This window comes from Lepisosteus oculatus, chromosome 14 (assembly GCF_040954835.1).
Source record: "Lepisosteus oculatus isolate fLepOcu1 chromosome 14, fLepOcu1.hap2, whole genome shotgun sequence".
Lineage (NCBI taxonomy): Eukaryota > Metazoa > Chordata > Actinopteri > Semionotiformes > Lepisosteidae > Lepisosteus > Lepisosteus oculatus.
The window spans coordinates 18,963,211-18,985,521 of record NC_090709.1 but is presented as its reverse complement, the minus strand read 5'-3'; the positions used below and the strand labels follow the sequence as shown (position 1 = coordinate 18,985,521).

Here is a 22,311-nt window from a genome sequence, read left to right as displayed (position 1 = left end):
TTTCAGCTGGCGATAAACCTTTCCTCGATCCTTTGCGGACTTGTAAAACTGTTCCTGATCAGAATAAAAAACGCTCACGCTAATACACAAGCACCCGTGTCTCGCCAAAGCTGACAAATAAACAGACGGACAAGCCGCACTGCACGTGTGAACAGGGGAATGAGTGAGCGGGGATAGGGCGCCTCCTGCGCTTAAACGCTTACAGCACCTGGTATTCCCGGGCGGTCTCCCATCCAAGTACTAACCAGGCCCATCCCTGTTTAGCTTCCGAGATCAGACGAGATCAGGCGTGCTCAAGGGGGTGTGGCCGTAAGCGAGAGCAAGGCTCGCTGGCACCCTTCTTATTGAGAGGACAGCTCCGTCACCTCTTTTACGACGCTGCTTTTTTTCCCTTGCGTTTTTCTCTTCTTCCCACGTTCTCTCTCTTCACTGCCTTCGTCCCCGCTCTATTTCACTTCAGCCTTTCACTCTTGCTTCCTTCCAATGAGGACGGAGCTGCGGGAGAAAGGGCGCTATAGAGGATCGCTGTGGAGAGCTGCTGCTGTGCTTTGACATCTGAGCTCTGTGGAAAACGATCTCAATACAATTCTGAAAAACGCGACTCTCCGAACGCCAGCCGAACAAGTCTCCACAGCCGAAGCGCTGTGTCTCTTTTCAGCTGGCGATAAACCTTTCCTCGATCCTTTGCGGACTTGTTAAACTGTTCCTGATCAGAATAAAAAACGCTCACGCTAATACACAAGCACCCGTGTCTCGCCAAAGCTGACAAATAAACAGACGGACAAGCCGCACTGCACGTATGAACAGGGGAATGAGCGAGCGAGCGGGGATAGGGCGCCTCCTGCGCTAAAAAGCTTACAGCACCTGGTATTCCCAGGCGGTCTCCCATCCAAGTACTAACCAGGCCCATCCCTGTTTAGCTTCCGAGATCAGACGAGATCAGGCGTGCTCAAGGGGGTGTGGCCGTAAACGAGAGCAAGGCTCGCTGGCACCCTTCTTATTGAGAGGACATCTCCGTCACCTCTTTTACGACGCTGCTTTTTTTCCCTTGCGTTTTTCTCTTCTTCCCACGTTCTCTCTCTTCACTGCCTTCATCCCCGCTCTATTTCACTTCAGCCTTTCACTCTTGCTTCCTTCCAATGAGGACGGAGCTGCGGGAGAAAGGGCGCTATAGAGGATCGCTGTGGAGAGCTGCTGCTGTGCTTTGACATCTGAGCTCTGAGGAAAACGATCTCAATACAATTCTGAGAAACGCGACTCTCCGAACGCCAGCCGAACAAGTCTCCACAGCCGAAGCGCTGTGTCTCTTTTCAGCTGGCGATAAACCTTTCCTCGATCCTTTGAGGACTTGTAAAACTGTTCCTGATCAGAATAAAAAACGCTCACGCTAATACACAAGCACCCGTGTCTCGCCAAAGCTGACAAATAAAGAGACGGACAAGCCGCACTGCACGTGTGAACAGGGGAATGAGCGAGCGAGCGGGGATAGGGCGCCTCCTGCGCTTAAAAGCTTACAGCACCTGGTATTCCCAGGCGGTCTCCCATCCAAGTACTAACCAGGCCCATCCCTGTTTAGCTTCCGAGATCAGACGAGATCAGGCGTGCTCAAGGGGGTGTGGCCGTAAGCGAGAGCAAGGCTCGCTGGCACCCTTCTTATTGAGAGGACAGCTCCGTCACCTCTTTTACGACGCTGCTTTTTTTCCCTTGCGTTTTTCTCTTCTTCCCACGTTCTCTCTCTTCACTGCCTTCGTCCCCGCTCTATTTCACTTCAGCCTTTCACTCTTGCTTCCTTCCAATGAGGACGGAGCTGCGGGAGAAAGGGCGCTATAGAGGATCGCTGTGGAGAGCTGCTGCTGTGCTTTGACATCTGAGCTCTGTGGAAAACGATCTCAATACAATTCTGAAAAACGCGACTCTCCGAACGCCAGCCGAACAAGTCTCCACAGCCGAAGCGCTGTGTCTCTTTTCAGCTGGCGATAAACCTTTCCTCGATCCTTTGCGGACTTGTTAAACTGTTCCTGATCAGAATAAAAAACGCTCACGCTAATACACAAGCACCCGTGTCTCGCCAAAGCTGACAAATAAACAGACGGACAAGCCGCACTGCACGTATGAACAGGGGAATGAGCGAGCGAGCGGGGATAGGGCGCCTCCTGCGCTAAAAAGCTTACAGCACCTGGTATTCCCAGGCGGTCTCCCATCCAAGTACTAACCAGGCCCATCCCTGTTTAGCTTCCGAGATCAGACGAGATCAGGCGTGCTCAAGGGGGTGTGGCCGTAAACGAGAGCAAGGCTCGCTGGCACCCTTCTTATTGAGAGGACATCTCCGTCACCTCTTTTACGACGCTTCTTTTTTTCCCTTGCGTTTTTCTCTTCTTCCCACGTTCTCTCTCTTCACTGCCTTCATCCCCGCTCTATTTCACTTCAGCCTTTCACTCTTGCTTCCTTCCAATGAGGACGGAGCTGCGGGAGAAAGGGCGCTATAGAGGATCGCTGTGGAGAGCTGCTGCTGTGCTTTGACATCTGAGCTCTGAGGAAAACGATCTCAATACAATTCTGAGAAACGCGACTCTCCGAACGCCAGCCGAACAAGTCTCCACAGCCGAAGCGCTGTGTCTCTTTTCAGCTGGCGATAAACCTTTCCTCGATCCTTTGCGGACTTGTAAAACTGTTCCTGATCAGAATAAAAAACGCTCACGCTAATACACAAGCACCCGTGTCTCGCCAAAGCTGACAAATAAAGAGACGGACAAGCCGCACTGCACGTGTGAACAGGGGAATGAGCGAGCGAGCGGGGATAGGGCGCCTCCTGCGCTTAAAAGCTTACAGCACCTGGTATTCCCAGGCGGTCTCCCATCCAAGTACTAACCAGGCCCATCCCTGTTTAGCTTCCGAGATCAGACGAGATCAGGCGTGCTCAAGGGGGTGTGGCCGTAAGCGAGAGCAAGGTTCGCTGGCACCCTTCTTATTGAGAGGACAGCTCCGTCACCTCTTTTTCGACGCTGCTTTTTTTCCCTTGCGTTTTTCTCTTCTTCCCACGTTCTCTCTCTTCACTGCCTTCGTCCCTGCTCTATTTCACTTCAGCCTTTCACTCTTGCTTCCTTCCAATGAGGACGGAGCTGCGGGAGAAAGGGCGCTATAGAGGATCGCTGTGGAGAGCTGCTGCTGTGCTTTGACATCTGAGCTCTGTGGAAAACGATCTCAATACAATTCTGAAAAACGCGACTCTCCGAACGCCAACCGAACAAGTCTCCACAGCCGATGCGCTGTGTCTCTTTTCAGCTGGCGATAAACCTTTCTTCGATTCTTTGCGGACTTGTTAAACTGTTCCTGATCAGAATAAAAAACGCTCACGCTAATACACAAGCACCCGTGTCTCGCCAAAGCTGACAAATAAACAGACGGACAAGCCGCACTGCACGTGTGAACAGGGGAATGAGCGAGCGAGCGGGGATAGGGCGCCTCCTGCGCTTAAAAGCTTACAGCACCTGGTATTCCCAGGCGGTCTCCCATCCAAGTACTAACCAGGCCCATCCCTGTTTAGCTTCCGAGATCAGACGAGATCAGGCGTGCTCAAGGGGGTGTGGCCGTAAGCGAGAGCAAGGCTCGCTGGCACCCTTCTTATTGAGAGGACAGCTCCGTCACCTCTTTTACGACGCTGCTTTTTTTCTCTTGCGTTTTTCTCTTCTTCCCACGTTCTCTCTCTTCACTGCCTTCGTCCCCGCTCTATTTCACTTCAGCCTTTCACTCTTGCTTCCTTCCAATGAGGACGGAGCTGCGGGAGAAAGGGCGCTATAGAGGATCGCTGTGGAGAGCTGCTGCTGTGCTTTGACATCTGAGCTCTGTGGAAAACGATCTCAATACAATTCTGAAAAACGCAACTCTCCGAACGCCAGCCGAACAAGTCTCCACAGCCGAAGCGCTGTGTCTCTTTTCAGTTGGCGATAAACCTTTCCTCGATCCTTTGCGGACTTGTAAAACTGTTCCTGATCAGAATAAAAAACGCTCACGCTAATACACAAGCACCCGTGTCTCGCCAAAGCTGAGAAATAAACAGACGGACAAGCCGCACTGCACGTGTGAACAGGGGAATGAGCGAGCGAGCGGGGATAGGGCGCCTCCTGCGCATAAAAGCTTACAGCACCTGGTATTCCCAGGCGGTCTCCCATCCAAGTACTAACCAGGCCCATCCCTGTTTAGCTTCCAAGATCAGATGACATCAGGCGTGGTCAAGGGGGTGTGGCCGTAAGCGAGAGCAAGGCTCGCTGGCACCCTTCTTATTGAGAGGACAGCTCCGTCACCTCTTTTACGACGCTGCTTTTTTTCCCTTGCGTTTTTCTCTTCTTCCCACGTTCTCTCTCTTCACTGCCTTCGTCCCCGCTCTATTTCACTTCAGCCTTTCACTCTTGCTTCCTTCCAATGAGGACGGAGCTGCGGGAGAAAGGGCGCTATAGAGGATCGCTGTGGAGAGCTGCTGCTGTGCTTTGACATCTGAGCTCTGTGGAAAACGATCTCAATACAATTCTGAAAAACGCGACTCTCCGAACGCCAGCCGAACAAGTCTCCACAGCCGAAGCGCTGTGTCTCTTTTCAGCTGGCGATAAACCTTTCCTCGATCCTTTGCGGACTTGTTAAACTGTTCATGATCAGAATAAAAAACGCTCACGCTAATACACAAGCACCCGTGTCTTGCCAAAGCTGACAAATAAACAGACGGACAAGCCGCACTGCACGTGTGAACAGGGGAATGAGCGAGCGAGCGGGGATAGGGCGCCTCCTGCGCTTAAAAGCTTACAGCACCTGGTATTCCCAGGTGGTCTCCCCTCCACGTACTAACCAGGCCCATCCCTGTTTAGCTTCCGAGATCAGACGAGATCAGGCGTGCTCAAGGGGGTGTGGCCGTAAGCGAGAGCAAGGCTCGCTGGCACCCTTCTTATTGAGAGGACAGCTCCGTCACCTCTTTTACGACGCTGCTTTTTTTCCCTTGCGTTTTTCTCTTCTTCCCACGTTCTCTCTCTTCACTGCCTTCGTCCCCGCTCTATTTCACTTCAGCCTTTCACTCTTGCTTCCTTCCAATGAGGACGGAGCTGCCGGAGAAAGGGCGCTATAGAGGATCGCTGTGGAGAGCTGCTGCTGTGCTTTGACATCTGAGCTCTGTTGAAAACGATCTCAATACAATTCTGAAAAACGCGACTCTCCGAACGCCAGCCGAACAAGTCTCCACAGCCGAAGCGCTGTGTCTCTTTTCAGCTGGCGATAAACCTTTCCTCGATCCTTTGCGGACTTGTTAAACTGTTCCTGATCAGAATAAAAAACGCTCACGCTAATACACAAGCACCCGTGTCTCGCCAAAGCTGAGAAATAAACAGACGGACAAGCCGCACTGCACGTGTGAACAGGGGAATGAGCGAGCGAGCGGGGATAGGGCGCCTCCTGCGCTTAAAAGCTTTCAGCACCTGGTATTCCCAGGCGGTCTCCCATCCAAGTACTAACCAGGCCCATCCCTGTTTAGCTTCCAAGATCAGACGAGATCAGGCATGCTCAAGGGGGTGTGGCCGTAAGCGAGAGCAAGGCTCGCTGGCACCCTTCTTATTGAGAGGACAGCTCCGTCACCTCTTTTACGACGCTGCTTTTTTTCCCTTGCGTTTTTCTCTTCTTCCCACGTTCTCTCTCTTCACTGCCTTCGTCCCCGCTCTATTTCACTTCAGCCTTTCACTCTTGCTTCCTTCCAATGAGGACGGAGCTGCGGGAGAAAGGGCGCTATAGAGGATCGCTGTGGAGAGCTGCTGCTGTGCTTTGACATCTGAGCTCTGTGGAAAACGATCTCAATACAATTCTGAAAAACGCGACTCTCCGAACGCCAGCCGAACAAGTCTCCACAGCCGAAGCGCTGTGTCTCTTTTCAGCTGGCGATAAACCTTTCCTCGATCCTTTGCGGACTTGTTAAACTGTTCATGATCAGAATAAAAAACGCTCACGCTAATACACAAGCACCCGTGTCTTGCCAAAGCTGACAAATAAACAGACGGACAAGCCGCACTGCACGTGTGAACAGGGGAATGAGCGAGCGAGCGGGGATAGGGCGCCTCCTGCGCTTAAAAGCTTACAGCACCTGGTATTCCCAGGTGGTCTCCCCTCCACGTACTAACCAGGCCCATCCCTGTTTAGCTTCCGAGATCAGACGAGATCAGGCGTGCTCAAGGGGGTGTGGCCGTAAGCGAGAGCAAGGCTCGCTGGCACCCTTCTTATTGAGAGGACAGCTCCGTCACCTCTTTTACGACGCTGCTTTTTTTCCCTTGCGTTTTTCTCTTCTTCCCACGTTCTCTCTCTTCACTGCCTTCGTCCCCGCTCTATTTCACTTCAGCCTTTCACTCTTGCTTCCTTCCAATGAGGACGGAGCTGCCGGAGAAAGGGCGCTATAGAGGATCGCTGTGGAGAGCTGCTGCTGTGCTTTGACATCTGAGCTCTGTTGAAAACGATCTCAATACAATTCTGAAAAACGCGACTCTCCGAACGCCAGCCGAACAAGTCTCCACAGCCGAAGCGCTGTGTCTCTTTTCAGCTGGCGATAAACCTTTCCTCGATCCTTTGCGGACTTGTTAAACTGTTCCTGATCAGAATAAAAAACGCTCACGCTAATACACAAGCACCCGTGTCTCGCCAAAGCTGAGAAATAAACAGACGGACAAGCCGCACTGCACGTGTGAACAGGGGAATGAGCGAGCGAGCGGGGATAGGGCGCCTCCTGCGCTTAAAAGCTTTCAGCACCTGGTATTCCCAGGCGGTCTCCCATCCAAGTACTAACCAGGCCCATCCCTGTTTAGCTTCCAAGATCAGACGAGATCAGGCGTGCTCAAGGGGGTGTGGCCGTAAGCGAGAGCAAGGCTCGCTGGCACCCTTCTTATTGAGAGGACAGCTCCGTCACCTCTTTTACGACGCTGCTTTTTTTCCCTTGCGTTTTTCTCTTCTTCCCACGTTCTCTCTCTTCACTGCCTTCGTCCCCGCTCTATTTCACTTCAGCCTTTCACTCTTGCTTCCTTCCAATGAGGACGGAGCTGCGGGAGAAAGGGCGCTATAGAGGATCGCTGTGGAGAGCTGCTGCTGTGCTTTGACATCTGAGCTCTGTGGAAAACGATCTCAATACAATTCTGAAAAACGCGACTCTCCGAACGCCAGCCGAACAAGTCTCCACAGCCGAAGCGCTGTGTCTCTTTTCAGCTGGCGATAAACCTTTCCTCGATCCTTTGCGGACTTGTAAAACTGTTCCTGATCAGAATAAAAAACGCTCACGCTAATACACAAGCACCCGTGTCTCGCCAAAGCTGACAAATAAACAGACGGACAAGCCACACTGCACGTGTGAACAGGGGAATGAGCGAGGGAGCGGGGATAGGGTGCCTCCTGCGCTTAAAAGCTTACAGCACCTGGTATTCCCAGGCGGTCTCCCATCCAAGTACTAACCAGGCCCATCCCTGTTTAGCTTCCGAGATCAGACGAGATCAGGCGTGCTCAAGGGGGTGTGGCCGTAAGCGAGAGCAAGGTTCGCTGGCACCCTTCTTATTGAGAGGACAGCTCCGTCACCTCTTTTACGACGCTGCTTTTTTTCTCTTGCGTTTTTCTCTTCTTCCCACGTTCTCTCTCTTCACTGCCTTCGTCCCCGCTCTATTTCACTTCAGCCTTTCACTCTTGCTTCCTTCCAATGAGGACGGAGCTGCGGGAGAAAGGGCGCTATAGAGGATCGCTGTGGAGAGCTGCTGCTGTGCTTTGACATCTGAGCTCTGTGGAAAACGATCTCAATACAATTCTGAAAAACGCGACTCTCCGAACGCCAGCCGAACAAGTCTCCACAGCCGAAGCGCTGTGTCTCTTTTCAGCTGGCGATAAACCTTTCCTCGATCCTTTGCGGACTTGTAAAACTGTTCCTGATCAGAATAAAAAACGCTCACGCTAATACACAAGCACCCGTGTCTCGCCAAAGCTGACAAATAAACAGACGGACAAGCCACACTGCACGTGTGAACAGGGGAATGAGCGAGGGAGCGGGGATAGGGTGCCTCCTGCGCTTAAAAGCTTACAGCACCTGGTATTCCCAGGCGGTCTCCCATCCAAGTACTAACCAGGCCCATCCCTGTTTAGCTTCCGAGATCAGACGAGATCAGGCGTGCTCAAGGGGGTGTGGCCGTAAGCGAGAGCAAGGTTCGCTGGCACCCTTCTTATTGAGAGGACAGCTCCGTCACCTCTTTTACGACGCTGCTTTTTTTCTCTTGCGTTTTTCTCTTCTTCCCACGTTCTCTCTCTTCACTGCCTTCGTCCCCGCTCTATTTCACTTCAGCCTTTCACTCTTGCTTCCTTCCAATGAGGACGGAGCTGCGGGAGAAAGGGCGCTATAGAGGATCGCTGTGGAGAGCTGCTGCTGTGCTTTGACATCTGAGCTCTGTGGAAAACGATCTCAATACAATTCTGAAAAACGCGACTCTCCGAACGCCAGCCGAACAAGTCTCCACAGCCGAAGCGCTGTGTCTCTTTTCAGCTGGCGATAAACCTTTCCTCGATCCTTTGCGGACTTGTTAAACTGTTCATGATCAGAATAAAAAACGCTCACGCTAATACACAAGCACCCGTGTCTTGCCAAAGCTGACAAATAAACAGACGGACAAGCCGCACTGCACGTGTGAACAGGGGAATGAGCGAGCGAGCGGGGATAGGGCGCCTCCTGCGCTTAAAAGCTTACAGCACCTGGTATTCCCAGGTGGTCTCCCCTCCACGTACTAACCAGGCCCATCCCTGTTTAGCTTCCGAGATCAGACGAGATCAGGCGTGCTCAAGGGGGTGTGGCCGTAAGCGAGAGCAAGGCTCGCTGGCACCCTTCTTATTGAGAGGACAGCTCCGTCACCTCTTTTACGACGCTGCTTTTTTTCCCTTGCGTTTTTCTCTTCTTCCCACGTTCTCTCTCTTCACTGCCTTCGTCCCCGCTCTATTTCACTTCAGCCTTTCACTCTTGCTTCCTTCCAATGAGGACGGAGCTGCGGGAGAAAGGGCGCTATAGAGGATCGCTGTGGAGAGCTGCTGCTGTGCTTTGACATCTGAGCTCTGTTGAAAACGATCTCAATACAATTCTGAAAAACGCGACTCTCCGAACGCCAGCCGAACAAGTCTCCACAGCCGAAGCGCTGTGTCTCTTTTCAGCTGGCGATAAACCTTTCCTCGATCCTTTGCGGACTTGTTAAACTGTTCCTGATCAGAATAAAAAACGCTCACGCTAATACACAAGCACCCGTGTCTCGCCAAAGCTGACAAATAAACAGACGGACAAGCCGCACTGCACGTGTGAACAGGGGAATGAGCGAGCGAGCGGGGATAGGGCGCCTCCTGCGCTTAAAAGCTTTCAGCACCTGGTATTCCCAGGCGGTCTCCCATCCAAGTACTAACCAGGCCCATCCCTGTTTAGCTTCCGAGATCAGACGAGATCAGGCGTGCTCAAGGGGATGTGGCCGTAAGCGAGAGCAAGGCTCGCTGGCACCCTTCTTATTGAGAGGACAGCTCCGTCACCTCTTTTACGACGCTGCTTTTTTTCCCTTGCGTTTTTCTCTTCTTCCCACGTTCTCTCTCTTCACTGCCTTCGTCCCCGCTCTATTTCACTTCAGCCTTTCACTCTTGCTTCCTTCCAATGAGGACGGAGCTGCGGGAGAAAGGGCGCTATAGAGGATCGCTGTGGAGAGCTGCTGCTGTGCTTTGACATCTGAGCTCTGTGGAAAACGATCTCAATACAATTCTGAAAAACGCGACTCTCCGAACGCCAGCCGAACAAGTCTCCACAGCCGAAGCGCTGTGTCTCTTTTCAGCTGGCGATAAACCTTTCCTCGATCCTTTGCGGACTTGTAAAACTGTTCATGATCAGAATAAAAAACGCTCACGCTAATACACAAGCACCCGCGTCTCGCCAAAGCTGACAAATAAACAGACGGACAAGCCGCACTGCACGTGTGAACAGGGGAATGAGCGAGCGAGCGGGGATAGGGCGCCTCCTGCGCTTAAAAGCTTACAGCACCTGGTATTCCCAGGCGGTCTCCCATCCAAGTACTAACAAGGCCCATCCCTGTTTAGCTTCCGAGATCAGACGAGATCAGGCGTGCTCAAGGGGTTGTGGCCGTAAGAGAGAGCAAGGCTCGCTGGCACCCTTCTTATTAAGAGGACAGCTCCGTCACCTCTTTTACGACGCTGCTTTTTTTCCCTTGCGTTTTTCTCTTCTTCCCACGTTCTCTCTCTTCACTGCCTTCGTCCCCGCTCTATATCACTTCAGCCTTTCACTCTTGCTTCCTTCCAATGAGGACGGAGCTGCGGGAGAAAGGGGGCTATAGAGGATCGCTGTGGAGAGCTGCTGCTGTGCTTTGACATCTGAGCTCTGTGGAAAACGATCTCAATACAATTCTGAAAAACGCGACCCTCCGAACGCCAGCCGAACAAGTCTCCACAGCCGAAGCGCTGTGTCTCTTTTCAGCTGGCGATAAACCTTTCTTCGATCTCTTGCGGACTTGTAAAACTGTTCCTGATCAGAATAAAAAACGCTCACGCTAATACACAAGCACCCGCGTCTCGCCAAAGCTGACAAATAAACAGACGGACAAGCCGCACTGCACGTGTGAACAGGGGAATGAGCGAGCGATCGGGGATAGGGCGCCTCCTGCGCTTAAAGGCTTACAGCACCTGGTATTCCCAGGCGGTCTCCCATCCAAGTACTAACCAGGCCCATCCCTATTTAGCTTCCGAGATCAGACGAGATCAGGCGTGCTCAAGGGGGTGTGGCCGAAAGCAAGAGCAAGGCTCGCTGGCACCCTTCTTATTGAGAGGACAGCTCCATCACCTCTTTTACAACGCTGCTTTTTTTCCCTTGCGTTTTTCTCTTCTTCCCACGTTCTCTCTCTTCACTGCCTTCATCCCCGCTCTATTTCACTTCAGCCTTTCACTCTTGCTTCCTTCCAATGAGGACGGAGCTGCGGGAGAAAGGGCGCTATAGAGGATCGCTGTGGAGAGCTGCTGCTGTGCTTTGACATCTGAGCTCTGTTGAAAATGATCTCAATACAATTCTGAAAAACGCGACTCTCCGAACGCCAGCCGAACAAGTCTCCACAGCCGAAGCGCTGTGTCTCTTTTCAGCTGGCGATAAACCTTTCCTCGATCCTTTGCGGACTTGTTAAACTGTTCCTGATCAGAATAAAAAACGCTCACGCTAATACACAAGCACCCGTGTCTCGCCAAAGCTGACAAATAAACAGACGGACAAGCCGCACTGCACGTGTGAACAGGGGAATGAGCGAGCGAGCGGGGATAGGGCGCCTCCTGCGCTTAAAAGCTTACAGCACCTGGTATTCCCAGGCGGTCTCCCATCCAAGTACTACCAGGGCCATCCCTGTTTAGCTTCCGAGATCAGACGAGATCAGGCGTGCTCAAGGGGTTGTGGCCGTAAGCGAGAGCAAGGCTCGCTGGCACCCTTCTTATTGAGAGGACAGCTCCGTCACCTCTTTTACGACGCTGCTCTTTTTCCCTTGCGTTTTTCTCTTCTTCCCACGTTCTCTCTCTTCACTGCCTTCGTCCCCGCTCTATTTCACTTCAGCCTTTCACTCTTGCTTCCTTCCAATGAGGACGGAGCTGCGGGAGAAAGGGCGCTATAGAGGATCGCTGTGGAGAGCTGCTGCTGTGCTTTGACATCTGAGCTCTGTGGAAAACGATCTCAATACAATTCTGAAAAACGCGACCCTCCGAACGCCAGCCGAACAAGTCTCCACAGCCGAAGCGCTGTGTCTCTTTTCAGCTGGCGATAAACCTTTCCTCGATCCTTTGCGGACTTGTTAAACTGTTCATGATCAGAATAAAAAACGCTCACGCTAATACACAAGCACCCGCGTCTCGCCAACGCTGACAAATAAACAGACGGACAAGCCGCACTGCACGTGTGAACAGGGGAATGAGCGAGCGAGCGGGGATAGGGCGCCTCCTGCGCTTAAAAGCTTACAGCACCTGGTATTCCCAGGCGGTCTCCCATCCAAGTACTAACCAGACCCATCCCTGTTTAGCTTCCGAGATCAGACGAAATCAGGCGTGCTCAAGGGGGTGTGGCCGTAAGCGAGAGCAAGGCTCGCTGGCACCCTTCTTATTGAGAGGACAGCTCCGTCACCTCTTTTACGACGCTGCTTTTTTTCCCTTGCGTTTTTCTCTTCTTCCCACGTTCTCTCTCTTCACTGCCTTCGTCCCCGCTCTATTTCACTTCAGCCTTTCACTCTTGCTTCCTTCCAATGAGGACGGAGCTGCGGGAGAAAGGGCGCTATAGAGGATCGCTGTGGAGAGCTGCTGCTGTGCTTTGACATCTGAGTTCTGTGGAAAACGATCTCAATACAATTCTGAAAAACGCGACTCTCCGAACGCCAGCCGAACAAGTCTCCACAGCCGAAGCGCTGTGTCTCTTTTCAGCTGGCGATAAACCTTTCTTCGATCCTTTGCGGACTTTTAAAACTGTTCCTGATCAGAATAAAAAACGCTCACGCTAATACACAAGCACCCGTGTCTCGCCAAAGCTGACAAATAAACAGACGGACAAGCCGCACTGCACGTGTGAACAGGGGAATGAGCGAGCGAGCGGGGATAGGGCGCCTCCTGCGCTTAAAAGCTTTCAGCACCTGGTATTCCCAGGCGGTCTCCCATCCAAGTACTAACCAGGCCCATCCCTGTTTAGCTTCCGAGATCAGACGAGATCAGGCGTGCTCAAGGGGATGTGGCCGTAAGCGAGAGCAAGGCTCGCTGGCACCCTTCTTATTGAGAGGACAGCTCCGTCACCTCTTTTACGACGCTGCTTTTTTTCCCTTGCGTTTTTCTCTTCTTCCCACGTTCTCTCTCTTCACTGCCTTCGTCCCCGCTCTATTTCACTTCAGCCTTTCACTCTTGCTTCCTTCCAATGAGGACGGAGCTGCGGGAGAAAGGGCGCTATAGAGGATCGCTGTGGAGAGCTGCTGCTGTGCTTTGACATCTGAGCTCTGTGGAAAACGATCTCAATACAATTCTGAAAAACGCGACTCTCCGAACGCCAGCCGAACAAGTCTCCACAGCCGAAGCGCTGTGTCTCTTTTCAGCTGGCGATAAACCTTTCCTCGATCCTTTGCGGACTTGTAAAACTGTTCATGATCAGAATAAAAAACGCTCACGCTAATACACAAGCACCCGCGTCTCGCCAAAGCTGACAAATAAACAGACGGACAAGCCGCACTGCACGTGTGAACAGGGGAATGAGCGAGCGAGCGGGGATAGGGCGCCTCCTGCGCTTAAAAGCTTACAGCACCTGGTATTCCCAGGCGGTCTCCCATCCAAGTACTAACAAGGCCCATCCCTGTTTAGCTTCCGAGATCAGACGAGATCAGGCGTGCTCAAGGGGTTGTGGCCGTAAGAGAGAGCAAGGCTCGCTGGCACCCTTCTTATTAAGAGGACAGCTCCGTCACCTCTTTTACGACGCTGCTTTTTTTCCCTTGCGTTTTTCTCTTCTTCCCACTGTAGAGAAAAGTGGTTCAGGGACGCCAAATATGTAATCATAGTGGCTCTCTGAAGGCACCAGTTCTGTAGGGTTTGGGCATTTACTGAGACAATTATTAATTGTAGCAGTAAATCACAAAGTTGATTCTTTTGATGGCTTTAGAATCCAACCATGCGACATAACTCAAACAACGCGCACACACAGGTACTAATACACGAGGATACATTTATTAATACATAGAATATGCATATAAACCTAACAGATCTTATCGAGAGGGTTATCAGAATACAAAAGATATATATTCAATCAGTTGCAAAGAGTTACACATCAAGAGGAAATACGTTCAGTATATCATTCATTAAGACCGTTTCGTAAAGTGAACTTGGTTACAACTTCTACATTAGATACTCAAACAAGTACATAACTCTTAGGAATTAAATTGATATCAACTGGTTTGGATAACAATTGAATTCTCGAGCTGTAATGCATTGAAGTTGAATACTCATCCAATCTTTGGGGATTCAGATCTCCTGCGGGCACAAAGAAACAGTTGCAGGCTGTTGCTGTCCAATCCGCGCTCTCTGGCTCCGTGCCAGGCTGTGATGTGCGGCTTGCGACGGTGCGCTGCTGATGCTCACTGTTGGCATTAACTAGCAAAGTTTGTGCACAGGAGAAAAGATGACTGTGGGTCCCAGCAAGTCAGGAAGAGGACCAGTTCGTTTATGATGAAGAGCTAGTTCTGAATAGTGATTCAGCTTTCCACAGTTGCGACCTGTTCAGGAGGCCTGCTGCTGGTTACTCTCTGGCAACCTCCACTCTAGACTCTTAGAACAAAGGAAAGTTCTGGCACTCGGACACACTGGCCGTTCCGTGGTTGTCCGGGCTGAGTCTCAGGATGGTCAGGAGGCGCGCTGCGAGAATGTCCTGCCCTTGGGAGCCCTCTGCTCCTGGGCCGTCCTGCCCTTTAGAATCTTGTCTGAATCTTGTTGAATCTGAATCTCACAGGCTCTCTGTGTTGCCTGTTTTTACCTGGAGGAACTTCAGCTCATTGATTGGCTGAAAGTTCCATGGGCATCAGAGTCCCACGTGGGTTACTCGGCCCTACCAGTCCCTGATTGGTTGATCAAGGTGAGATATGAGTCACTTAGTCCTGACACCTAGGAATGCAATCCAGATGTCCAACTCGCACTCCCTAGACAGATAGGCACCAATGGATGACCATTGATCATGATAGCCAGGCTTAGCTAAGTGCATCCCCCTTTGGGAGCTGTCCTTGGACCTTAAATCACCTTGCATGAATGGTTTCTCTGTGGCTGCACCACAGAGATGAACAGAGAAATGAGGCCTAATTTGGGAAAGCTCAGAAACACTTAATTCTGCATTATTATTAAGCCTCACCGCTACATATCCCCCCTTTTTGAAGGCCACGAGGTCCCGAGGCATTGTTGCCTTCAAAACAAAACAGAGTTAAGTGATGTCCCTTGCCATTAGAACATTAACCTTAAATGTCCACATTACTCCTCGAGAATTCATACTGGAACCAGCATTGGATACAAACAGGATGAATAACATCTGGAGTATGTATAAACACGGTAGGAGACATTATCTAAGTCTAGGAATTACACATGAGGAAGTTCACTGTCAATATCTGATACCTCTGTGGTAGATATTTGGGAAGAAGTAACTTCCTTTCTTTTGGCATGCTACCTTTGACTCATTCATGCTACCCAGAGTACATCTTGATGTGAGAGTACATCATTCAGAGTACACTGTCAGTCATGATCCAGCTACCTGGCAGTAGTGTTACAATAACAACAGTTCCTGTTCCCAGCCCCCCGATAAACCACAACACCTGTGTTGGGTATCTGCTAGGGTGATTTGGAGGTTTGTTCCATTAAAGCAAACTAACTACCTGTACCTCTTCAGGGCTTACTGTTTCTTGGATTTCTATCAAATTCCTTAGTGTGGCACCTGAAGGCATCCATGACCTCAAGTTTGGTCTTATATTGTCTGGTTCCAGACCGTACAGTGTTAAGTTACCATGCTGTACTATGGCCTCCTCGGGAACTTGCAAGGAAACTGTTTGATTAGGTAGCTGCATTGCGGTAGCTGTATCTTGCCCGTCACAAGTCATAGTGTCAGTTAAATGTGGTGTGCTGACCAGCCATTTACTTCCCACCTGCTCTTCATGGGGTTCATTAACCTTCCTCTGCTCGTTAGTAGCTTTACACCCTTCATTGGTGAATCGTTTAGACACAGCCAATGGATAGCTTTGGTAGCCATACCCATCTCAAGATTTGGAACCGAATTCAATCTTGGATTGCCTTCTGGGTGAGCTATGAGCGATGGGGTTAATGTCACACACTCCTCTACTGAGAAGAGTGGAATCAAGTGGGTTGGGATTTGTGCCGTGGTTAGACTGGCTACAGTGGCACTAAACTCCCTTAACAGGTCTTGTGTCAACATTCTGGCCTGTTGCACACAAGCATAAACCCACTGTATAACACCAACAATCATGTCCACTGTTTGGGGAATAAGGTTTAACCCTGTTGCATAGGAAGTTGCCTGTAGGGTTTTCCCTAAGCTTTCCAACTTTTGCTGCTGTTGATACAGTCTGTCACTACCCTCTGGCATCTCTGACACCTGCCTTCTTGGGGCAGTCAGGGTGAGAGTGCCAGTAGCACACAAACCTACCAGAAAAAGCAAACGTGCAACAGTGGCGGCAGCAATCAGTCCTCCCAAAAGTCTTTTCGGGTGGCTGATCCCAGTCATCTCCTTCTGAGTGACTGTTGCCTTTCTAAGCTGGCGCAGCATGTACATGGTGTCTTCCTCAGTATGCCATGTGGCATCTTGGGCACCAACCTCCTGGAAATCTGGGGAGATCTGACGCAGCGGCTGATGCTGCTCCTCCTTTTCCAGGGCATCTGCTTTTTCGATTTGTTCATGCCTGTGCTCTAGGAACCCTGCAGGGGGCGGTGCAGCGGTGGAGCATGCCTGACCCTCAGCTGAGTGGTCATCTGGAGCACCTGAGTGATCTGGGATTGTTACCCCATTCTCACTGTTCAGGTCCACCCTGCACACTTCCTGATTGAGGAATCCTTCTATCGGCATGTTTACAATCGTTCGCTGGGCTTGGGTGTAGGACACCTGCTCGCTCCCCCTTTCCCTCGCTAGGGGTTCAGGGAGCTGCCCCAGCACTGGGATAGCTAGTTCACTGTCTTTGAACTCACTATCACTCACCAGGCCCATGTCAGTGCAGGCGGGGATTCTGACACCTCTCTTTGCGATGTCCTGCACTGGCAGGTGGGTGACTTGACCATCCAGCTCCAGTCTGGCTGAACCACTGTTGGTCAGACTCAGACTGACAGACTGAGCTGGTGGCTGTAAGAAAACCGGCTCGGCTTTCATTCCCTGTCCCTTCTGGGGGACTGGGTGTGTTGGCAACCCTGCCGTTGAGGCAGGAACAATCAGGTCAGTCTCGCTCACTACCTGGTAGTTGTGAGAAATAATGTTACCTGACTGCAGGTTCCCTGGGTCAAAGCAGAGGGAATCGGCATCTGGGATCAGGTGTGTCCACAGCGCAGTAGTCTCAGCGTCCAGCTGGACCTCCTGTCTAACCTGTGAATGTTGCACTAGGGGCACCTGGCGGTGGCCCTGTGACAGCTGCTCAAGCAGATCCTCACTAATAGAGGACCTCTCAGGGCTAAGGGTGAGGGCTACATCACCAACCTGCTCTCCTGCCATCTGGATCCCTTCCACCACTGCAGGGTGGTGGTCCTGACCCCTCTTGGGTGCCAGGGTGCACAGGGAAAGCTCCTTTTCATCGCCAGGTGGGGAGATCTGCTCCTCTTTAGGGATGTAAAAGGTGTGTGCTTTACCTGGTGGATCAGGCGGCTGCTCGGAGCAGCGCTCCTGTGGCAGGGAGGCTGTTGGGACCTCAGCCGGGACAGGACTTCCCTGTATATCCGGGGAACAAGGAAATATTTTTATTTCTTGTCCAGAGGGAACAGAAGGAATCTCCGCATAGGCTTCTGTGTTCGGTGGGCACTGTGTGAGCACAGTCTGCCTCTTGGCCCCCCTTTCCTTCTGTACAGAAGGCTTAGGAGCCTTGACCTGTTTCCACACCTTGCCTTTCTGGTGATTCACCAAAGGTTCCTCTCTGAGTCGCATGCCCTTTCCTTTTTCTACCCGTTTGAGCTTGCCGTGTGACATCAAACACCTTTCAACCTCAGTGTCAATCAGTGTCTCACTGGGTAAGACATCTCCCATGGCAGCCTTGAAGTAAAAGCTTCTTGCTTTTCCTCTGCGTTTTACTGCCTGCTCTGTGACTTCAGGGGTGGAGTCAGCACTCGCTTGGGAGTGGCTGACCTCATCCAGGCAGGAACTCTTCCGCTCAATCAGATAGACTGAGGGAGGGAGAGGGGGCGGGTCTCCGCCTCCTCCAGTGGAGAGTATCAGCTCATTCACGCTTCCGGCAGCCTTGGGGAGCAGTTGTCCCTGTCCTAATAAAGCTTGTTCAAGCCTGGCCAGGCGGGCGGCTACTGAATCCTTTTGTTCAGCTTTTTCTAGCCCTTTCCCTCCCCCGGTGTTCTCATGGCACTTAGGACGCTGGGTGCGGTCCTGTGTGAGTGCTTTGGAACGGGGCTTAGCCAGCTCAGGAGCCTGTGCTCCTTCGAGCAGGGGGGAATTAACCCTGCTGGCTCTGACGGCGAACGCAGTCGCTTTAGCAACTTTTTGCTCAGAGCGACTTTGGACATCATACTCCCAGGCTTTCTGCACGAATCTCTTGATATCAGTCATTTTCATGGTCTGTGCATCTGTATGCATTAAGATCATCTTTCTGACTGACGGGTGGAGATTCGCAATGAATAAACCCTTGAAATGTGTGTTCTCTTCGCAACCCTCATCATTTCGCCCTGCAAAATAAGTTCGTCTAAGTCTCTCGTAATATTTGCGAGGGGACTCTGCTCTCTCGTGCTTAATGTTAAGAGCGGCGGCTATCGCAGCGGTCGGGTCAATAAACGCACTGTATTCTTCGATAAGTGCTTGACAAAGCTGCTCAAAGTCATTACAGACTTCTTTCATCTGCCTAGCCATCCACTCATGTACAGCTCTGCTGGTAGTTTTTCTAACCAGAAACACTTTCTCCTGTTCTGTGGCGTTTGGCAGGTACTGCAGGTTATACCTGAGGTCTTGAATATAACTCTCGATATTATTCTCTGACACTGCGGGGTCAAATCTCTCTATGTCCTTCGCTAGCTCTCTCAGAGAATGGAGATTTATTCTCCTAGCTTCTCCGCTGACGGAGATATGGAAGAGATCGTGGTCAGACCTGTCGCTGCTAGAGAGAGTGCTTAATAGCGACTCGAATTCAGACCTTTTAGCAACCATCGTTAAACTTAAAGAGTATTACTTTTAAGTATGAAATCACAGTTTTACCACAGAAAACCACAAGATCAAGTATGCAATCAACCCGGTAGATCGCAAAAGATCACAAAACAATCAAGCACTGCTTAAAGAGCAAGGGGAACTTTTTTTTCTTTCGGCTTTCAGCACACTGTATTGTCGTGTATGAAACCCGCGGCGTTTTATATTGAATTATTCCGCTTGGTTGACTCATTTCAGTCTTGCCACGCCCACCCAGGGACGCCAAAATAAATGTAGAGAAAAGTGGTTCAGGGACGCCAAATATGTAATCATAGTGGCTCTCTGAAGGCACCAGTTCTGTAGGGTTTGGGCATTTACTGAGACAATTATTAATTGTAGCAGTAAATCACAAAGTTGATTCTTTTGATGGCTTTAGAATCCAACCATGCGACATAACTCAAACAACGCGCACACACAGGTACTAATACACGAGGATACATTTATTAATACATAGAATATGCATATAAACCTAACAGATCTTATCGAGAGGGTTATCAGAATACAAAAGATATATATTCAATCAGTTGCAAAGAGTTACACATCAAGAGGAAATACGTTCAGTATATCATTCATTAAGACCGTTTCGTAAAGTGAACTTGGTTACAACTTCTACATTAGATACTCAAACAAGTACATAACTCTTAGGAATTAAATTGATATCAACTGGTTTGGATAACAATTGAATTCTCGAGCTGTAATGCATTGAAGTTGAATACTCATCCAATCTTTGGGGATTCAGATCTCCTGCGGGCACAAAGAAACAGTTGCAGGCTGTTGCTGTCCAATCCGCGCTCTCTGGCTCCGTGCCAGGCTGTGATGTGCGGCTTGCGACGGTGCGCTGCTGATGCTCACTGTTGGCATTAACTAGCAAAGTTTGTGCACAGGAGAAAAGATGACTGTGGGTCCCAGCAAGTCAGGAAGAGGACCAGTTCGTTTATGATGAAGAGCTAGTTCTGAATAGTGATTCAGCTTTCCACAGTTGCGACCTGTTCAGGAGGCCTGCTGCTGGTTACTCTCTGGCAACCTCCACTCTAGACTCTTAGAACAAAGGAAAGTTCTGGCACTCGGACACACTGGCCGTTCCGTGGTTGTCCGGGCTGAGTCTCAGGATGGTCAGGAGGCGCGCTGCGAGAATGTCCTGCCCTTGGGAGCCCTCTGCTCCTGGGCCGTCCTGCCCTTTAGAATCTTGTCTGAATCTTGTTGAATCTGAATCTCACAGGCTCTCTGTGTTGCCTGTTTTTACCTGGAGGAACTTCAGCTCATTGATTGGCTGAAAGTTCCATGGGCATCAGAGTCCCACGTGGGTTACTCGGCCCTACCAGTCCCTGATTGGTTGATCAAGGTGAGATATGAGTCACTTAGTCCTGACACCTAGGAATGCAATCCAGATGTCCAACTCGCACTCCCTAGACAGATAGGCACCAATGGATGACCATTGATCATGATAGCCAGGCTTAGCTAAGTGCATCCCCCTTTGGGAGCTGTCCTTGGACCTTAAATCACCTTGCATGAATGGTTTCTCTGTGGCTGCACCACAGAGATGAACAGAGAAATGAGGCCTAATTTGGGAAAGCTCAGAAACACTTAATTCTGCATTATTATTAAGCCTCACCGCTACACCACGTTCTCTCTCTTCACTGCCTTCGTCCCCGCTCTATTTCACTTCAGCCTTTCACTCTTGCTTCCTTCCAATGAGGACGGAGCTGCGGGAGAAAGGGCGCTATAGAGGATCGCTGTGGAGAGCTGCTGCTGTGCTTTGACATCTGAGCTCTGTGGAAAACGATCTCAATACAATTCTGAAAAACGCGACTCTCCGAACGCCAGCCGAACAAGTCTCCACAGCCGAAGCGCTGTGTCTCTTTTCAGCTGGCGATAAACCTTTCCTCGATCCTTTGCGGACTTGTAAAACTGTTCCTGATCAGAATAAAAAACGCTCACGCTAATACACAAGCACCCGTGTCTCGCCAAAGCTGACAAATAAACAGACGGACAAGCCGCACTGCACGTGTGAACAGGGGAATGAGCCAGCGAGCGGGGATAGGGCGCCTCCTGCGTTTAAGAGCTTACAGCACCTGGTACTCCCAGGCGGTCTCCCATCCAAGTACTAACCAGGCCCATCCCTGTTTAGCTTCCAAGATCAGATGAGATCAGGCGTGCTCAAGGGGGTGTTGCCGTAAGCGAGAGCAAGGCTCGCTGGCACCCTTCTTATTGAGAGGACAGCTCCGTCACCTCTTTTACGACGCTGCTTTTTTTCTCTTGCGTTTTTCTCTTCTTCCCACGTTCTCTCTCTTCACTGCCTTCGTCCCCGCTCTATTTCACTTCAGCCTTTCACTTTTGCTTCCTTCCAATGAGGACGGAGCTGCGGGAGAAAGGGCGCTATAGAGGATCGCTGTGGAGAGCTGCTGCTGTGCTTTGACATCTGAGCTCTGTGGAAAACGATCTCAATACAATTCTGAAAAACGCGACTCTCCGAACGCCAGCCGAACAAGTCTCCACAGCCGAAGCGCTGTGTCTCTTTTCAGCTGGCGATAAACCTTTCCTCGATCCGTTGCGGACTTGTTAAACTGTTCCTGATCAGAACAAAAAAACGCTCACGCTAATACACAAGCACCCGTGTCTCGCCAAAGCTGACAAATAAACAGACGGACAAGCCGCACTGCACGTGTGAACAGGGGAATGAGCGAGCGAGCGGGGATAGGGCGCCTCCTGCGCTTAAAAGCTTACAGCACCTGGTATTTCCAGGCGGTCTCCAATCCAAGTACTAACCAGGCCCATCCCTGTTTAGCTTCCGAGATCAGATGAGATCAGGCGTGCTCAAGGGGGTGTGGCCGTAAGCGAGAGCAAGGCTCGCTGGCACCCTTCTTATTGAGAGGACAGCTCCGTCACCTCTTTTACGACGCTGCTTTTTTTCCCTTGCGTTTTTCTCTTCTTCCCACGTTCTCTCTCTTCACTGCCTTCGTCCCCGCTCTATTTCACTTCAGCCTTACACTCTTGCTTCCTTCCAATGAGGACGGAGCTGCGGGAGAAAGGGCGCTATAGAGGATCGCTGTGGAGAGCTGCTGCTGTGCTTTGACATCTGAGCTCTGTGGAAAACGATCTCAATACAATTCTGAGAAACGCGACTCTCCGAACGCCAGCCGAACAAGTCTCCACAGCCGAAGCGCTGTGTCTCTTTTCAGCTGGCGATAAACCTTTCCTCGATCCTTTGCGGACTTGTAAAACTGTTCCTGATCAGAATAAAAAACGCTCACGCTAATACACAAGCACCCGTGTCTCGCCAAAGCTGACAAATAAACAGACGGACAAGCCGCACTGCACGTGTGAACAGGGGAATGAGCGAGCGAGCGGGGATAGGGCGCCTCCTGCGC

The 22,311-nt window shown here is 51.0% G+C and overlaps 1 protein-coding gene, 11 non-coding genes and 12 pseudogenes across 12 annotated transcripts in view; all 24 read right to left on the bottom strand.

The window, feature by feature from the left end:
• The window catches only part of LOC138242514 (zinc finger protein 135-like), a 446,217-nt gene that overhangs the window by 188,603 nt on the left and 235,303 nt on the right, over nucleotides 1-22,311 (bottom strand). The window lies entirely within an intron of this gene.
• Nucleotides 197-315, bottom strand: LOC138216328 (5S ribosomal RNA). Its single transcript, XR_011180039.1, has one exon. It is a non-coding gene; the product is annotated as a 5S ribosomal RNA (ribosomal RNA).
• On the bottom strand, nucleotides 853-971 carry LOC138245065 (5S ribosomal RNA). Its single transcript, XR_011193681.1, has one exon. It is a non-coding gene; the product is annotated as a 5S ribosomal RNA (ribosomal RNA).
• On the bottom strand, nucleotides 1,509-1,627 carry LOC138244015 (5S ribosomal RNA). Its single transcript, XR_011192629.1, has one exon. It is a non-coding gene; the product is annotated as a 5S ribosomal RNA (ribosomal RNA).
• LOC138245064 (5S ribosomal RNA) lies at nucleotides 2,165-2,283 on the bottom strand. Its single transcript, XR_011193680.1, has one exon. It is a non-coding gene; the product is annotated as a 5S ribosomal RNA (ribosomal RNA).
• Nucleotides 2,821-2,939, bottom strand: LOC138244014 (5S ribosomal RNA). The gene has a single exon (XR_011192628.1). It is a non-coding gene; the product is annotated as a 5S ribosomal RNA (ribosomal RNA).
• Nucleotides 3,477-3,595, bottom strand: LOC138244013 (5S ribosomal RNA). Its single transcript, XR_011192627.1, has one exon. It is a non-coding gene; the product is annotated as a 5S ribosomal RNA (ribosomal RNA).
• On the bottom strand, nucleotides 4,133-4,251 carry LOC138218289 (5S ribosomal RNA; annotated as a pseudogene).
• Nucleotides 4,789-4,907, bottom strand: LOC138217929 (5S ribosomal RNA; annotated as a pseudogene).
• Nucleotides 5,445-5,563, bottom strand: LOC138218395 (5S ribosomal RNA; annotated as a pseudogene).
• LOC138217928 (5S ribosomal RNA) lies at nucleotides 6,101-6,219 on the bottom strand (annotated as a pseudogene).
• LOC138218025 (5S ribosomal RNA) lies at nucleotides 6,757-6,875 on the bottom strand (annotated as a pseudogene).
• LOC138244012 (5S ribosomal RNA) lies at nucleotides 7,413-7,531 on the bottom strand. The gene has a single exon (XR_011192626.1). It is a non-coding gene; the product is annotated as a 5S ribosomal RNA (ribosomal RNA).
• On the bottom strand, nucleotides 8,069-8,187 carry LOC138244011 (5S ribosomal RNA). Its single transcript, XR_011192625.1, has one exon. It is a non-coding gene; the product is annotated as a 5S ribosomal RNA (ribosomal RNA).
• On the bottom strand, nucleotides 8,725-8,843 carry LOC138217927 (5S ribosomal RNA; annotated as a pseudogene).
• Nucleotides 9,381-9,499, bottom strand: LOC138217890 (5S ribosomal RNA; annotated as a pseudogene).
• LOC138218737 (5S ribosomal RNA) lies at nucleotides 10,037-10,155 on the bottom strand (annotated as a pseudogene).
• LOC138217363 (5S ribosomal RNA) lies at nucleotides 10,693-10,811 on the bottom strand. Its single transcript, XR_011181075.1, has one exon. It is a non-coding gene; the product is annotated as a 5S ribosomal RNA (ribosomal RNA).
• LOC138218777 (5S ribosomal RNA) lies at nucleotides 11,349-11,466 on the bottom strand (annotated as a pseudogene).
• Nucleotides 12,004-12,122, bottom strand: LOC138217633 (5S ribosomal RNA). The gene has a single exon (XR_011181345.1). It is a non-coding gene; the product is annotated as a 5S ribosomal RNA (ribosomal RNA).
• Nucleotides 12,660-12,778, bottom strand: LOC138217888 (5S ribosomal RNA; annotated as a pseudogene).
• LOC138218736 (5S ribosomal RNA) lies at nucleotides 13,316-13,434 on the bottom strand (annotated as a pseudogene).
• Nucleotides 21,004-21,122, bottom strand: LOC138217586 (5S ribosomal RNA). The gene has a single exon (XR_011181298.1). It is a non-coding gene; the product is annotated as a 5S ribosomal RNA (ribosomal RNA).
• On the bottom strand, nucleotides 21,661-21,779 carry LOC138218196 (5S ribosomal RNA; annotated as a pseudogene).